Source organism: Orcinus orca, chromosome 6 (genome assembly GCF_937001465.1).
Source record: "Orcinus orca chromosome 6, mOrcOrc1.1, whole genome shotgun sequence".
NCBI classification, from domain to species: domain Eukaryota; kingdom Metazoa; phylum Chordata; class Mammalia; order Artiodactyla; family Delphinidae; genus Orcinus; species Orcinus orca.
Window position 1 is genome coordinate 55,739,720 of NC_064564.1, and position 17,927 is coordinate 55,757,646.

Here is a 17,927-nt window from a genome sequence, read left to right on the forward strand (position 1 = left end):
GAATTAGGCTTTATTAGGGACGGCCCTTCATCCATCCATCCATAGAGGTCACCCAATTTATTTTTAGCAGGCATTGGATGGAAATCAACTCACCAACATATGAAAGATGTTCATTCTAGAGACTTGATTCTGGTTCTCAGGAACCGCTGGAGAGAAGAGGTCAGAGCTCAGAATTCTCCCTCTAGGTATGCAGGGCAATATGGTGCAACTCGAAAAAGTCACGGGTGAGGAGTTAATTCCCAAATCAAAGGCTCTGGAGAAGGATTTTGAAAGCAACAGATTTGTTCCCACTTTCTTAAATTAATCCACTACTTCTTTAGATTTAGTCAGTCTTCCGAACAGCCCTAAAAGTAAAGGCCTATTATCCATGGGCAAAATTGTTCAATCTTGGCTGTTAATTCAAATGACAAAAAGGCCTGACTAGAAAGGGATTTCTCTGGAGAGTAACATTGGTGGCCCGAGGTGATGTCTCCTGAGTTCACACTATCTCTAAAAAAAAAGGCTATTTTAGGCTTCTAAGGGCCCAGTTCCCCATAACCCTCTGTAGCTGCCCAGGGTATCAGCATCTTTCTGAAAAGCATAGTAAGGAGAAAAAGTAGAACCAACCCTCTAATGAACTGAGCAGTTGACAGGGTCCCGGCATCGCCATCGAAGTACAACTCTACAGGGTGCCATTCAAATTACTTTCTGTGTGAATAGTGATCTCTGGGGCTATGCAGCCCTAGGAAGTAAGCTGAAGGTATGATGGAGTCTGATTTATTACTGATTAAGCCTAAATGGTCATAGTTTATTCAATGAGGAAACAAGTTGCTTAAGAAGCTAATGAATGTATAAGGTCCAAGTATTATCAGGAAGAGAAAATAATAATAATAATAATATTTAAATGACGATGCTGTTGTTAATACAGATAAAAATTTATCTCTTTGGCTAAATATTACTTAATTTGCTTAAATATTGATACATGTGCAAAGAAATCCACTTTCAACCTTTGGACACCCCTATAGTTTGGGAGCCAATGGAACCATCTCCTGCCCTTTCTCACTTTCTCCTGGCCTTCAGTTTTACTAAGGGCAAGACTACAAGCTTCTTAGAAATAATGACATCATGTCTTTCTGGCTGCTAGCAGCTTCTTTTACAAGATAGCCTACAAAGGGTTAGAAAAATGACAATTCATTTAAGAGGCAATAAAACGGGTTAACAAACATCCCAGACATACTAAACAATGTTGTGGGGATATGGAGATCAGCTCCTAACATCCGTCCTGCCCTCCTCCTCGTGGGTCTTTCCTGAAGCTGGAAATCTCATATCTACACTTACAGGACTCCCTTGCACCTAGAGTTCCAGGTGTGATTTAAATTGGAAGGCAAAACTGAGTCAAGGCTGTGTTTTGTGCTCCTCCTACCATTTCCGCTGGCAAACACTGTGGTGGGCTGTGGTTTTCCTGTAGAGACTACTCCCCCGCACCCCTCTCCACCGCCAGCTGCGGTGGCTTCACAGGGCAGAAGCAGTTCTTTCTGTGATCTCCGCGATGCAGCTCTCGAAGTCATATCTCAGAGCCCAACGCAGGCCTGTTTCTTCTGCAAAGCATGTAATGAAATAAGTCTTCTCCATAAACCCAATCAGGTGAATTCTATTCCCAGCTATGGAACCTGACTGATTCCAAGTTTATCCAACCTCAGTTACAACCAAAGAAATAAAAACTGCCTCTTAAAGTAGCAAAATACTTTCACAGTGCTACTTAATGCTTGTGTTGGTGCCCCAAAACAGGTATTCTCAACATCGTAGGTTAAGGAGCAAATAAGTATAAGCCCTTAGGAAAGCAATTAGGTAATAAGAATTGAGAACTTCTAAAAGTCTATATCCCAGGAATCCTTCTTCTTAGAATCCTAATTTTAAAATATAGAAAAAAGTTGTATGTACTATGAGGTCCACTGCAGTATTATTTATAATGCTTTAAAAGTGGGAACAAGGGACTTTCCTGGTGGTCCAGTAGTTAAGAATCCACCTGCCATTGCAGGGGACACAGGTTCAATCCCTGATCCAGGAAGATCCCACATGCCATGGAGCAATAAGCCCGTGCGCCACAACTACTGAGTCTGTGTGCTAGAGCCCACGAGCCACAACTACTGAGCCCGCGTGCTGCAACTACTGAAGTCTGTGTGCCCTAGAGACCGCGTGCCACAACTACTGAAGTCCATGCGCCTAAAGCCTGTGCTCTGCAACAAGAGAAGCCACCGCAATGAGAAGCCTGCGCACCGCAATGAATAGTAGCCCCCGCTCGCCACAACTAGAAAAAGTCCACGCGCAGCAAGGAACTACCAATGTAGTCAAAAAAAAAAAGAAAAGGAAACAAACTAAAACTACGATCAATCATAGGGAAGGTAAAATAATCATGTGTTATCCATGTGGCTTGCCCATAGCAACATGAGGGTATGTTTAATTGACTCTATTAAATTTTAAAATCAAAACAGTAAATTTTTTGTGCAGTATGATAAAAACTATCACAATAAAACATGCAAACATGCATAGAAAATATAAAGTCAATATGCCAAAATGGAAAAATAATCTTCTCGGGGTGGAGAGTCCGGGCAGCTTTTTTGAAATTTCTTTCACTTTTCTGTTTTTTTCCCCTTCTTTAATTAAAATGTACATTTTTAAATAGAAAAAAAAAAACCTTTAAAAAAGTTATCTCTAATACACCAGCATAAAACCTTTTGTAGTTAACTTTCTACTGCTCAAATTCATCATTCCCCTCCCCCATCATCCAATATTTATTACGCAGGCCCTTTAATGTCACAAGACTCTGCTGCCATGCATTGATTTTTATGATCTTACTGGAAAACTGCTAGGTGCATAGAATGATATCTGTGCCTGGTGTCTGCATGCACATCATATATCACTTTGGATTGCCAGACAGCAAAGGAAAAAGACCATAAACACTAATTTTTACTCCTAGATGGCTTAGTAATTTGCTAAATTTCCTTGTAATTGCTTCTAATTATTCATACATTAGAGTAGAAGGGGGTGGCTATAAATTTTCCATGAAAACAAAATTTAAATACAATGCATCCAATAATGTCTACACAGACCCAGGTGGCAACCTGCTTTCCTTATTAGGCAAATCCGACAGACACTGGCAACACATGCTGCTTCTTAATGTGACAGAGCAGACTGAGCCAAGGAAGCAACACTTAGAGCGTGATGCTGGCTTTGCGAGGATGCAGCGCGAGCAGCTCACCACCATCATTCAGGTACGAAAGCATTTGGGGAGCTGACTTCTGGTGTGGAGAGTTTCCACTAATCCCCTGCATTCTCCCCTGAGAGGTGTCAGCATCTCCTGGTAATTCAGAGCAAGGCTGTTGATTACCTCATTCATTCATTAACTCTTTCATTCACAAAATCCGTATCAAGCACCTGCTCTGAGTGAGGCGGTGTGGGAAACAAGCTGCTCCTGAAGGGGGCTGAGGGAAGGCGATCTACAAGTAAACACCATAACCCAAGGTGGTAGAGTGCCTCCCAAGGGGCACAATCGTGGCCCAATTCCAACGCTACCTGAGTTCTGTCTAGAACGGGAACTGAAGAGCTTCAGGGAGGAGGTAGCCAACGGAACTGGACCTTAAAGGATGATTAAAATTGACAGTGTATGTAGCTGCTCTGGAAAACAGCATGGCAGTTCATCGACAAGTTAACCAGAGAGTTACTATATGATCCAGCAATCCCACTTCTGGGTACATCCCCAAAAGAAGGGAAAGTGGGGACACAAACAGATATTTGCACACTTATGTTCACAGAAGATTATTCACAATAACCAAAAGGTGGAAACAACCCAAGTGCCCAGTGATGGATGAATGGATAAAGAATGTGATAGATCCATATGCTAGAATATTATTCAGCCTTAAAAAGAAGTGAAATTCTGATACATGCTACAACCTGCATGAACCTTAAAGACATTATACTAACTGAAATGAGTCAGATACAAAAGGATAACATATTGTACGGTTCCATTTATTTGGGGTATCTGGAAGAGTACAATTCATAGAGACAGAAAGTAGAATGGTGGCTGGCAAGAGCTGGGCGGGGAGAGGAAATGCAGAGTTCTCGTTTCAGTCAGGCAAGATGAAAAAGTTCTGGGCATGGATGGTGGTGAAGGTTGCACAATGATGAAAATGTACTTAGTGTCACTAAACTGTACACTTAAAAACGGTTCAAATGGTCGATTTAATGTTACATCTATTTTACCACAATTTTTTAAAGTGTTGAGAAGAGGAAGGGCACTTGAGCCAGAGCACAGAAGTGGGAGGGATGGGCTTCACTCAGGAAACAGGGAGGAGGGCAATTTGTCTGAAAGATATTGGATTCAACAACAACAGTAACAATAGTGGTAGCCATAAGTATAACTTTCAAATACTGTTTATTATCATGCCCTGGGCCCTGTACTACTTCTTCTGCTAGTATTATCTCATTAAGTCTTCTCAATGATCCGTAAAGTAGGTACTTTCATTATCCCACAGTTAGAGCTGAGAAACCTGTGGCTAAGCGAGGGCAAATAATTTGCGCCGTAAGCATCAGAGCCAAGACCTGACTGTGCCTATCTCTCCCCAGAACCCACCCTGCATGTTGTTGCCTCCTGCCAGCAATGTGGGAGAAGTGGGTTGGACCCTTGAACACCAGATTAAGGAGTTGGGCCATCATGAGTAAACAGAAGGGATACAGGAAAGAATTCTGAACAGCAGAATTATGTAAAGAGAACTTCATTCAGGGAATATCAATCTGGCAGTGAGAGATAGGAGGCTAAAGGGACACTTGGAATTTTTCCAATGAATAAATAATGACAATCTGACCGGAGAGGCTAAGATGGGAAGAAGAGGACGGACAGAGACAGGAGATATCTTCAAGGGCTTGGGAACAGACTAAGTGTGGAGAATAAGATCAGTCTGATATTATTCTGTGGTTTTTAACACTGGGAAGATAGTGTAGCTATCAAAAATAGGAAGCCCAGGGAAGAAAACAGGACTGGGAAGGAAGAGAGCATACTGGGGGCGTGAGGAGTTGAAAATGCTAGGAGATCTGATTGGTGGAGATGTTCCTCAGACTGTTAGAAAATGAAGGTGTCTGATGTTAGTTTCGGAAGCTCAAGCACTCAGGCAGGAAAACTATGGCAGCTAGTGTGAAGGCTGGGACCACACAGCTGAAACCTCCCCTGGATTCAAGCATTTGGGAGTTCTCAAGATGCTGGCTGGCTCCCTGCCCGCTCACATCCCCCCCCCCCCCCCCGCAGTCTACACTCCCCACCCACGCACACCAGCCCCATCAATCACCCATTAAGTGATAACCAAGGAATATCAGACACGAGGAAATCACAAACACGAGTAAGAAAGACCGAGATGAACAAATACAAATGACCCCGGAGAAACTGGAGATAATTCAGTGAACCAAAATCACTTTCACTGGTATTCTGCAAGAGATTTGAGACAAAACTGCATCCATGAAATGAGATCATGTTGCTATGATAAAAGAAAAACCAGCAATCCATAAAGAATTCTTTGAAATAAAAATGACCAGGGCTTCCCTGGTGGCGCAGTGGTTGAGAGTCCGCCTGCCGATGCAGGGGACACGGGTTCGTGCCCCGGTGCGGGAGGGTCCCACATGCGGCGGAGCGGCTGGGCCCGTGGGCCGGGGCCGCTGAGCCTGCGCGTCCGGAGCCTGTGCTCCGCGACGGGAGAGGCCACAACAGTAAGAGGCCCGCGTACCGCAAAACAAAACAAAACAAAACAAAACAACAACAACAAAAAATGACCAGTGTCATAGTGACAGTGTTTCCACAGAAAATTTGGAGTCGGGGAAATAGCCCAGAAAGCTGACCAAGTAGTTAACAAGACCTAAGACTCAGTAAGAAGAGAGACCCAGATTACCAGTCCAGAAGGACCAACTTCTGACCAATCAAAGACACAAAAGCTCATGAGTCTACGTGTCAAAGCAGTCCATTGAGTTCCCAGCATGAGGAATGAAAAGAACCACACCTAGATACGCCCTTGTAAAACCTCCACACCAACAATACAGAGATCCTGAAGTCTTCCAGAGTTCAAAAGATAAGCCACCTTCATGGATGCCGTGGGCACGGGAGCAAAGAAGACAGTGGAGGCCACACGTGAGACACCGTCCCTGTGAAGGCTCCCGTTTAGAAGGCCTGCCTTGGGCAGCACAGACAGTCCCAGTGAGCCAGAATTCAACTCCCTCCCATGTTCACCCTAACTTCCAGGAGAGAACTTCCTATTTGCAGAGCAGTCCATGTGGGTCTGATGCTATCAGCAGGTCGGAGTGATCAGGGAATGAAAGGAGAGTCTCTCCTCTCATCATTTCCCCAGGCTCAATAGAGAAGGGACGGACACGGGCTCAGTGGGGACGAGGCTCTGAGTCGCTAGGGTGTCTCAGTGTCTGTGACAAAGCCAGCAACCCTTGAGAAGGAACCAAGACAAACTTCTGACTGAGGCGTGGGGAGGTGAGAACCCCCTCTGAGAAGGGAAACACCTGTGTTTCAGCTGAGCTTCTCACACTACTGTAATTTCCAGTTCTTCTGTCTTCTCCATTCACCATAAGCTTTGGGAGAGCAAGGCCTGTGTCTTATTTAGCATTTTTTATCCTGCACTTACCAAGTCCTGGTACATAGTTCAGTAGATGCTGAGTGGCTGTCTGGACAGATGCAGGAGTGGATGAATTTCTCCTTTTGTTGGATAGAAAAGGTGACAGTGGCTGCTGGCTGGCTGTGCCTCTGAAAAGTAGTCACATTCTGCTCCATTATTAAAAGAAACTCTGCATAATTGGGCTCCGTTGTCACTCCTAACAACAGAGAAGACCATTTTGCCTGTCATTATTCAGAAAAATTGTGAATAATAAGTTCATATAGATTATTAAAACTTCACCTCTAAGAGAATTACACTGCAAAATATTTAACACACAGCATTTTCCATACCGCTACTCTTCCTCAAATGGTGTCTTTCATTCCTGCTTCCAGGACTGTCTTTCTGTGGCTGTTCCTCAACGTCTTTGTTGAAATTGTCTTTTTTGCCTGTGGCTTTAAAATACACTGACACTGGGGCTTCCCTGATGATGCAGTGGTTAAGAAGATGCCTGCCAATGCAGGGGACATGGGTTCGAGCCCTGGTCTGGGAAGATCCCACATGCCGTGGAGCAACTAAGGCCGTGTGCCACAATTACTAAGCCTGCATTCTAGAGCCCGTGAGCCACAACTACTGAAGCCCACGCACCTAGAGCCCGTGCTCCGCAACAAGAGAAGCCACCACAGTGAGAAGCCCGCTCACCGCAAAGAAGAGTAGCTCCCGCTCGCCGCAACTAGAGAAAGCCCATGCGCAGCAACGAAGACCCAACACAGCCAAAAAAAAAAAAAAAAAAAAAATACACTGACACTCACCGTGAAGGGTTTCTGCTCAGATGCCCAATCTGTATCCCTGCTTTGAAGCCCCATGTGGGGACTCCTCTGACTAACTCACTTCCACCATTGTTTCCCAAGGATCCCACAATCCCACTCATCATCCTCACTTAAAGCCTAAATGCTGTCTCTGAACCTTCCCCTAAAGGACATCCTATACATAGAAGTCCAGTGCCCTTCAACCCACAGGCAAATATTTCTCTCTCCTGATTCACACACATTACTGGCCTCTGGCAGGAGCTCAAGTCTCCTCTTTTCACCTCCCCTTTCCCGACACGTGGATCCAGATTGAGGTATTTCAGACCACAGTTGCTGTTCCTCACGTGCACCCCGAATGCCCATGCTCCCTGGGGTGCTGCTTAAGGTCCCCTCATCAGTAGTAAGAAGGGACTTTCTCTTTGCTTCATCTACTATGTGCATGAACTTGTCAGAAGCACAGTCTCTGTTACACTACATGTTATATTCTCCTGTTGCTCTTCCTTGTTAAAATCCACCTATTCTTAGGTATGATTTAGCAATATATAATGAGACAAGGAGGCTGTCTCCAGTGGGTGTCAGAGTTACAGCGTTTGGTGAGGGAGGTGGGGAGGAAATGGAGAGGGAGCATCATCACAGTCCTATCTCTGGTCCTTAGTTCTGCACAGTCCGAAGATGATTGGCTCATCCAGAAATGATTGGATGGTTCACAGTAATCAAACTTATAAGAGATTGATGTATAAATCAGAAAGCCAGTGCGTTAATTTATAATGGCAGATAGAACTTTCTATCTGCCTATCGAAGGTCGTATCTACTCTTGAGGGACCCACCTTTCCAGGACCCTGTTGCCTAGGGTACCAAGGTAGGAGTCAGATAGTTGATGGAAGAGTACGTGATCAGGGTGAAAGCAGTGGTACAGTCTTGTGCAATATTTCGTTCAGTTTCTGAAAGGCCTGATGTCTTATCCCTGCTCTTCTAAAAAAAGTTTATCTGATCAATGGCCAGATGAGGCGAGTCCACTAAACACAGAGCCTTTCTCCCTTGAAGAAAACTAGACTGCACCCTCAACTCGGGCTGCCCAGTTCAGTTTTCTGCACACTCTGCCTATCTTAGCACCATTGTGATTAACTTACCAAATGAATTCTTAGACGGATGTTTTCCTTTTTTTTACTTTAAAGATAGATTTTATTCATTTTATTTTATTTATTTTTGGCTGTGTTGGGTCTTCATTGCTGCATGCGGGCTTTCTCTAGTTGCGGCAAGTGGGGGCTACTCTTTGCTGTGGCGCGGTGGCTTCTCTTGTTGTGGAGCACGGGCTCTAAGCGTGTGGGCTTCAGTAGTTGTGGCACGTGGGTTCTAGTACGCAGGCTCAGTAGTTGTGGTGCATGGGCTTAGTTGCTCCACGGCATGTGGGATCTTCCCGGACCAGGGTTCGAACCTGTGTGCCCTGCACTGGCAGGTGGATTCTTAACCACTGAATCACCAGGGAAGCCCTGTTTTTCTCTTTTATATATATGTGGTGGGAGGTGGAGGGATTGAGGGTGGTCTTCCATTCAATCACCTAAATTCAAAGGTTGGCTGGTATCTTTGTATTTCACCACTATAATGTTCATACTGCATATTCGCCATATTTAGAACCACTGACATAATCTCTGCATCTCTGTCAGTGGTTGTGAAAAACAAAAAACAACCTCCCAATTTCCACATCCAGAGTTCTAGTCCTGTCTCAGCCATTGCCTTGCTGTGTGACCTTGAGCAAGTTGCACACCCTCTCTGTGTCTCCTGTATAATATCTACCGAGAGAGAGGGGACCAAGTGATTTCTAAGGTCCCTTCCAGCTCTATAATTCAAGAATTTTATGCCTGAGATCAGTGTCCCTCTCTTTAAAAATCAGATGATTACATAACACAATGGCTCCCTCATAGGTCCTGGGTACACAGCAAATGAAAATTTGCACTGAAATTGATTGCAGAAATTAGAAAAAGAGCAATGAGATGATGCATAAGTGTCAAGAACCTTCTGAGAAGACAAGATCCTGGGCTCGACTGAAGGTCTGTCTCAGGTTCCAAGCTGACAAGTATTACCTACATCACAAGCTGTTGGGGGTGGAGGACTTTTTTATGACTAACAAAAAAGGCTTCGAAACAATTGGATGAAAGGTACTATATAAGGACTAAATACTCTAATTGGGCCTTTTCTGTCTCATTATTTGCCAGTGAAACTAATCCTGCTGATCTCTAGATAATAGGGGAATTTAGAAATAGAATTCCTTGCTCAGATAAAATCCAAGTACTCACCCTTGACCATTAGTAAGTGTTACATGAATGAGAATCAGTGTGTCCTCTTTCCGCTTAACTACAAAGTGTCCCTTTGGAGCTCAGAGTTCACACCCCCATATAAAATGCACTTTGCTAAAATGTTTACTGTGGAGTGGGGCTCTTATAGAAGGGAGCTGAAGAGGCGAGGGCTGTGTGCAAACACGCGGTGGGGAGTCTGGATGGGTTTACAGTAAGCGCAAGCGTCCCACTGGGACTGCAGCCTTTTACCTCTCACCAGGGGGAGGAAGGCTGTGGGGGTGTCTGCCATTGACCAGGTGCTGCAGCCCCAGAGATCAATTCAGCACTAATGAGGGCTGCAGCTGGGAACAGAGAGAAGCCAGTGGGGCTTTGCAGGTAGCTAGGCTCACTGCAGACACGACAGAAGCACAAGAAATGGCGACCACCGTGTCTGTCCACCTCACCTTTGGACACTGCCAACTCTAAGATGGGTAATACAAGCCAGTAGTGAAGGCCTAAAGCAGAGGTTTAGATACAGGCTGCTTTCCTGGTTGAAATGGAGGTCTTAACTAATTCATCAGCACTGGGCATAACTAGCACCAGAGACGGCAAATAAGGGAAAGAAAGATGATTTTCTAAGACTACCTGGCCTTGAGAACACTGAAAAAAATTCAGCCAGGAAAAGGAAAAAGTGACATTACTTACAGCTACTGCTCATCTTTCGTAGATCAAAAATCAAGAACCCATGGCCCACGGGAGAGATCTTGCCCAGTGCTGTGCTTTCCTTGCTCGACACAGTACTGGCTCTGTGTTGTGTTTCATTCTGTTCCAATCTCGAAAGTCTCCGGTGAGTTATCAGGGCTGCACGTTTGTGCCCGTCACAGTGTGGCAGTTCCCAACTGCTCCCCCCATTCACCAAATGCCCCAGGGCCCCCTGACCCTCAGCGACATTTCTGCTACCTGGCTTGTCCCTACAGGTGTCTAAATTGTCTAAATTTGACACCAAGATGTAGAACATCAAGATTTCTCAGTAAAGGTAGGAAAGAGTCTATGGACTAGAGAATGACAGTGTTCTGCCCTTGAGGGCTGTTTGCAGGAGGTGGTAGATGTCCTTTCCCTGGGAGCCCTTCACATTATGGAAGAGTTTGGCCTTGGAAGGATGAGTTGTCCAACTGCATCTAAAGTGGAAGCCAAACTAGATGTATTCTTTTATATATATACGATATATATAGTTTTACTGAGATACAATTCAGAAATCACACAATTTACTTATTTAGGGCATACAATTCAATGGTTTTTAGTATATTTACAGATATGTGCAACCATTATCATAGTCAATTTTAGACCTTTCTCATCAACTAAAAAAGACACCCTGTATGTTCTAGTGCTCACTCTCCCTCTGCCCACCCCAGGCAATAATTAATGTACACTCTGTCTCTGTAGATTGGCCCATTCTGGACATTTCATATAAATAGAATCACGTAACATGTGATGTTCTGTGGCTGGCTTCTTTCACTTAGCATACTGTTTTCAAAGTTCTTCGATGTCATAGCATGAGTCAGAACTTCATTCTTTTTATGGCCAAATAATATCCCATTTTGTGAATATGCTGGATTTTATTTACCCATTCATCAGTTAGTGGACATTTGGGTTGTTTCCATTTTTTACTATTATGAATAATGCTACTATAAACATTCCTGTATAAGACTTTATGTGGACCTATGTTGTCATTTAAGTATGTATTGAGGAGTGGAGTTGCTGGGTCACATAACAACTCTGTGTTTAACCATTTGAGAGACTGCTAGACTGCTTTCAAAAGTGGTTGCACCATTTTACATTCCCACCAGCAATGTGTGAGGGTTCCGATTGCCCCTCATCCTCACCAACACTTGTTATTATCAGACTATTTTTATTATACCCATACAACTGGGTTTGAAGTGGTCTCGTTGAGGCTCTGATTTGCAAGAGGCTGAGCATCTTTTCATGCGTTTATTGGCTCTTTGGATATTTTCTTTGGAGAAATGTCCATGCCGATCCTGTGTCCATTTTTTAATGAGTTATTTGCTTCTTATTATTGAGTTGTAAGAGTTCTTATATATTTTGGATCCAAGCTCCTTATTGCAAGTATAATTTGCAAGTATTTTTTCCATTCTATGGATTACCTTTTCACATCCTTGGTCGTATCCTTTGATACACAGTTTTTAATTTTGAAGACGTCCAATTTATCTATTTTTTCTTTTGTTGCTCATGTTTTGGTGTCATATTTGATGTTCCATTGCCAAATCTGAGGGCACAAAGATTTACTCCATGGTTTCTAAGAGTTTTATAGTTTATAGCTCTGAAATTTAGGTTTCTGATCTACTTCGAGTTAATTTTTAGAGTATATGATATTAAGGGTCCAACTTCACTCTTCTGCATGTGGCTATCCAGTTGTCCCCGCATCATTTGTTGAAAAGACTATTCTTTCCCCATTGAATGGTCTTGTCACCCTTACTAAGTTTCTTTTAAGATCTAAGTCTGTGACATAGATGTCCCCACATTCTTAACCTTCAGAAGTCATCCCTCCCTTTAATACCATTTAGTATAGCCAAAGTTCCTACATTTCATGAATGCAGAAATGTCTTTTTTTTTTGCAGTACGCGGGCCTCTCACTGTTGTGGCCTCTCCCGTTGCGGAGCACAGGCTCCGGACGCGCAGGCTCAGTGGCCATGGCTCACGGGCCCAGCCGTTCCGCGGGACGTGGGATCTGCCCAGACCGGGGCACGAACCCGTGTCCCCTGCATCGGCAGGCGGACTCTCAACCACTGCGCCACCAGGGAAGCCCTGTGTGTTTTTTAATCCAGATAAACTTCTGAGTTATTTAGTCCAATATTATTTGGAAGGGAAGTGGAACTAATTTTTTTTTTTGGAACTAGTTTTTAACAAAATATATTTTACTTGGGCTGCTATAAAAATAAATTTGAGGAAAAAAAAAATCTTGAAAGTAGACAGTTAACAGCAATTATCTCCTAGATCTAAAAACTGCTTTACAGGCAAATTGAATGCTGGCAACTCTGTTAAAAATAAATAATGTTCTTTTTGCTCCAAAACAAGGATTGATCCACCTCAATTCTTCATTATTAAAATTCAGAAAAAAATAGAACTACTTCCTATTCTGAGTAATTTATATCCTTACATCCCAAATGCCTTTAAGAGAGTATCTAGCATAGGGTAGAAACCTAAACAAGAAATTGTTGATTTAAATAGAGTGGAAATGGGAATGTTCTCAAGTATGCCTCTGTGTGTGTGCTTGGTGGAGGTGAGGCAGCCCAGCTCCTCTACAAATTAGGCCTTCACCTACTTCCTGTGGGTGAATTTGATGTGAATGGTCCTCATTACCCAAACTTTATATAATAATTCTATAATGTTCGATAAAATAAAACCTTCTTGGGCTGAATAGTTTTAATAGCCAGATTGCTTACAAGATACTCCAGGCTAGCTAGGCTTTTGCAGGGATATCCGTGCAGATGTGTCACTGAGGAATGAACAAGCAGGAAGCAAAGTCTGTGCAGGCAGCAAAGGGTCTCTCCCTGGAATCAGCAGAGATGGAAGCGGGGCAGTTTCCCCTCTCACTCCTCCTCAGTGACCCCAGAGATCCCCAACATGACAGCTGCATCATAGAGAGATGGCTCCCATGGCCCTTTCCTTTCTGGGCTCCTTTGGTTTCCCCAGTCCTGACATTATTTGCATTCAAGTGATGTTTCCTGAACCTTGGCTCTGTACTAGGTTGTGGGTATACCTGGGTGCAAATGCAAGCTCACGATATAGTGTTCATGCAGGATCTTAAGGCCAACGGTCTACCAAAAAAGCTCTGCTCAAGGGAGCATGAAGCACTGAAAAAAGATGGGCTTGTACTCAATGGTGTAACATGGTATTGAAAGCCATGGACATGGGTGAGTGTGTCTAAAAAGAGTATAGGATGAAAAAGACAGGGTTTCAGGATAAGGCCCCCAGGAATATCCAAATCTAACTGCTGATCAGCTTCCCAGTATCCATCCTCCCCTTCTTCCTTAGTAACAGGGCCCTCATTATTCAGTTAAAAGACACTATTTCCCAGCATCTGTTATAGCTGGGAGGTCAACAGAATGTGGACCAAGGGGTGTGTGGGGCTTACGAGAAGCCTCTCTAATGACTCACCTAGAAGGTACAACATTTTGCCTTTTCTCCCTGCCTTTAGATGCCTCCTGGCACATGGATGTGATGGCGGCCATCCTGGACCATGGGGTGAACTTGAGGATGCTAGGATGCTGAAACAGAAAGATAGATATTGAATTCCTGTATGGCCTATCTTTGGGCTTCCTTGTTTGTAAAAGAATTACTCTTCTATCTTATTTAAGCTACTATTTTTTTTCTGTTAAGTACGTCCAAACTCGATCCTGACTGGAAAAGTAAGGCAGAACTGGATGAGTCAAGAATAAAGAAAATGAAGGAGCAGTCATTGAGGAAGGAGAGAAAACAAAGAGAATGTCACAGAAGCTAGGGGGACAAAAGTATTCCAAGAAGCAGTGAATGGTCAAAAGTGCCAAATCCTCCTGAGAGAGCAAATAAGGTAACACTAAAATATGTTCCTAAATATCCATTGGACTTAGTGGCCTAGAAGTCATGGGTGACTTTTATGAGACTGTACAGGTTCATGACTGAGACAGAAACCCATTGGAGTGGGTTGAGTGATGAGAGGCAAGGAAATGGAGATCACGGTATAGACAAACCTTTTGAGAAATCTGGCTGTGAAGGAGAAGCCAAAGACAGACTGGAGGCTGGACAGGGATGTGAATGGGGCCAAGAAAGGACATTTCTAAGATTGCGGGGACTTGAACCAGTCTTAAGAGGAGCTAGATGACAAGGAGATGTTAAATACATAAAGGTGGGAAGGAGTGTCAATCCTTGTCCCGACCAGGTGCTACGGCTCCTCACTATAAGCACCTCCTCACAAGTGCCCTCCACTTCCTTTCCTGTCTCCCCTTGTGTCTGGAGCAAACCCCATTCCAGAATGAACCCGACAATCTTCGTGCCTTCACCTGAACAACCGCTGGAGAAAATCACACAGCTGAGCTGACGGGCTCCATCTAAGAAGCATTCTTCCCCACTCTGAGATGAGTATTTCACATCTTCTTTCCTCTCCTCCAGTCTCCACAGTTCCTTCCCCACCTTCAGTTGGCAGATGGCCTGACCTCAGCTTTACTGGAAAATGGAGAGCATTAAAGATGATTTAAAAAAATTTTTTTCACTTCAAACCTTTTCAAGTATTAAACAGTTTGTTTTTCACCCACACCTCCTTGTCACAGATACACATCTCATTTAGGCAATTTGGGAGATGCACATTGCCTGAAGGAGGGTGGCTGCAAGCAGTAAAGTTGATTTTTTGTTTTTCAAAGGTATTTTATAGACAACGATCTGGAGAGAAAAGGCTTTGGGTTTGTAAGTTTACAAACTTTTTGAGTTTTACAGATCTTGGCCAGAGACATATGGAAATGTGTGTGCATGTTTTGGATTTCACAATGATGGTGGTTGCGGGGTGAGAGGGAGGCGGGGTGTGTGCTATGTGACTCCCGCACAGTGAGAAATTATCCTACCCCTGCGGCCAATAGCATCCCCATTCTGGTACTTCCCTGCCCAGTTTTGATAGTGAACAGACAAGGGCCTGAGAAAGGGATGGTTATCAGAGGCTCAGATACCTCAGGAATGAGGATTTGGGTAACGTCACCAGATAAGTCATTGAGACCAGTAGAGGTGAGAGCTGAGGGCAAGGGGAATTTGGGACAGATAGGAGAGGAGGGAGAGTGTGAGTATCACTTGCAGCCCTGAGACCAAATGCAGCAACAGGGGCTGTAGTGTGTCATTCTTCTAAATTTCCTCTCCCAAAGAGAGGCCCACTGGCAACCCGGAAGAGATACTCTTTGAACATATATGAAGTGGATCTGGACTCTGGCAGCTAAGGAAGTGTTGACCTGCTCTCCCTTTAAGAAATAACTTGCTGCTCTGATGCAAGGAGTCCTGGAACTAAGAGCCCCCAGCTGCTGGACCTTTGAGATCTTCAACAGTGCAGAAGGCGAGGCCATGCTCCTCTGGCAGCCCCCAGCCAACTGCTGAGCATGGTTGAGGTCAGAGGGTCTGGCCATCTCTGCCTAAAACAAGTCTCCTGTAATAGGCGTATTTGCTCTAGAGCTCACGTTGGATTGGCTCTGTCTGACCTGCATGAGTTTGGAGTCTCTCCCTGCCTAGTCCTTCTTCACTTCTTTGCCTTCTCTAGGTGTCAGAATAGCACCACAGTCTGAAGGCTCCCTCCCCAGTCTGGCTCCCTCCCCATCGACCTTTCACAGCCCTTACTCCTCAATACACTTCTTGCACGCCCAACTCTGGCTGAGTGCCTGCTTCCCAGATTGACACAGATGGTTAAAGAATATGAGACCCAGGACGCAAGGATACAATTCCGTCACCCTATACCAATTCAGGACTAAGCCTTGTGGATTATTCTTTCTCAATGCGTGATGTATCTGTTCTTCTGTTCCATTTTCATTACACAGTTTGAGGCTTTACCAAAATTTGCCTTCATATTTATTTATTTAAGTCATGTTTAAGATTATTTAAAAAATAATATAATGTAAATTCAAACAACACAGAACTAAAATTATCCTTTTAAATTCCAGTCCTAATCCCCAGAGTTAACCATTAACTTGTATATCCTTCCAGATTGATATATATACAAATGGGATTATAGTAAACACTGTTATGCAACCTGCTGGGTATCTTTAACTTAAAACTATTATTTTGGACATGTGAACATCTTTCCATATCAATATATGTATCTCTACTTCATTCTTTTTAACAGCTGTTATCATATTTAGTTAATAAGTCATGTCATTGAAGAACTTTTATTTCTAGGATTTGGCTATTATAAACAAGGCTGCAGTGAATCTCCTTGTATTTAGGTTCTGGGAATTGATGATCCATGTCTACCCATATTTTATTGGAGTGTTTATCTTCTTCATACTGATTTCTAAGAGTTCTTTAAATGTTAAAGAAATAAGCTCATTTTCTGATATGTGTTACAAACATTTTTCTCAGGTTTGTTGTTTATCTTTTTTTTTTTTTTTTTTGCGGTACGCAGGCCTCTCACTGCTGTGGTCTCTCCCATTGCGGAGCACAGGCTCCGGACGTGCAGGCTCAGCGGCCATGGCTCACGGGCCCAGCCACTCCGCGGGATGTGGGATCTTCCTGAACCGGGGCACGAACCCGTGTCCCCTGCATCGGCAGGCAGACTCTCAACCACTGCGCCACCAGGGAAGCCCTGTTGTTTATCTTTGGACATTGCTTGTGGTATGTTTTTCTCTATAAAATTTAAAATGTGTACATAGTCAAATTTATGAGTATTTTCTGTTATAGATTTTAGGTTTGGAGTTGTGCCTAGAATGACCTTTTCTTTTCTCCTTTTTTTTTTTTTAGAATGACCTTTTCCATGCCAATATTATGAAAGACAAATCATCTATGTATTTTTCTAGTACATTCATAGTTTTAAGTATTAAAATTTTTTTTCTGGCATTTATTTCCACATAAGTGATCTAGTTTTATTTTTTCCCAAGTGGCTGCTAGTAATTCTAATGCCATGTATTAAACGATCTATCTTTCTCCAGTGATTCGAAATACCACCTTTACCACACTCTAAATTCCCATAGTATTTCTTAATTACTATGCTCCCCAGCCCCTTAGGATCCTTGCAGAACCTGTGTTAATCGGTCATATGTGAAAAAAACAAATGAGATAAACAGCAGAATGGAAACATTGACCTAAATGTAAGTCAATAGGCAAGTTCTCCGAGGTCCTCAACACTTTTACAGAGTGTTCTGTCTAAAGTTGAAAGAGATGGTCCACATCTTCAGTGGGTGCCAAGCAAGCAAGCAAGAGGGCACAGATGGGGCAATCTGGGTTCTTGTTGCTCTCTTAATGTGAAATCCTTCCCATTAGAGTTCTTGGATTGTATTAAAGCGTGGTAGTTTTTAATGAGTGCATAACCCCAGCAAAGCTTTCACTTCAAAGCATGTTGCTATTACAGCCGCTGCATTAGTATAGTAAGTAGGGGGATCAGTTGCACACGAGAACTTTGAGTGTCTTATGGCCTCCCTCTGCCGCAAGACAGCCTTTCTGAAGGTGATTGCAGACGGACATGGCCCTGCATCTTTGAAGTATGCTCA

The 17,927-nt window shown here is 43.5% G+C and overlaps 1 long non-coding RNA gene across 1 annotated transcript; it reads right to left on the reverse strand.

Annotated features, from left to right (window-relative positions):
* Window positions 1–6,656: 6,656 nt before the first annotated feature.
* On the reverse strand, window positions 6,657–17,174 carry LOC125964584 (uncharacterized). The gene is made up of 3 exons (XR_007477725.1): window positions 14,757–17,174; window positions 13,876–13,985; window positions 6,657–6,837 (listed from the first exon to the last, which is right to left on the reverse strand). It is a non-coding gene; the product is annotated as an uncharacterized LOC125964584 (long non-coding RNA).
* Between the last annotated feature and the right edge of the window lie 753 nt (window positions 17,175–17,927).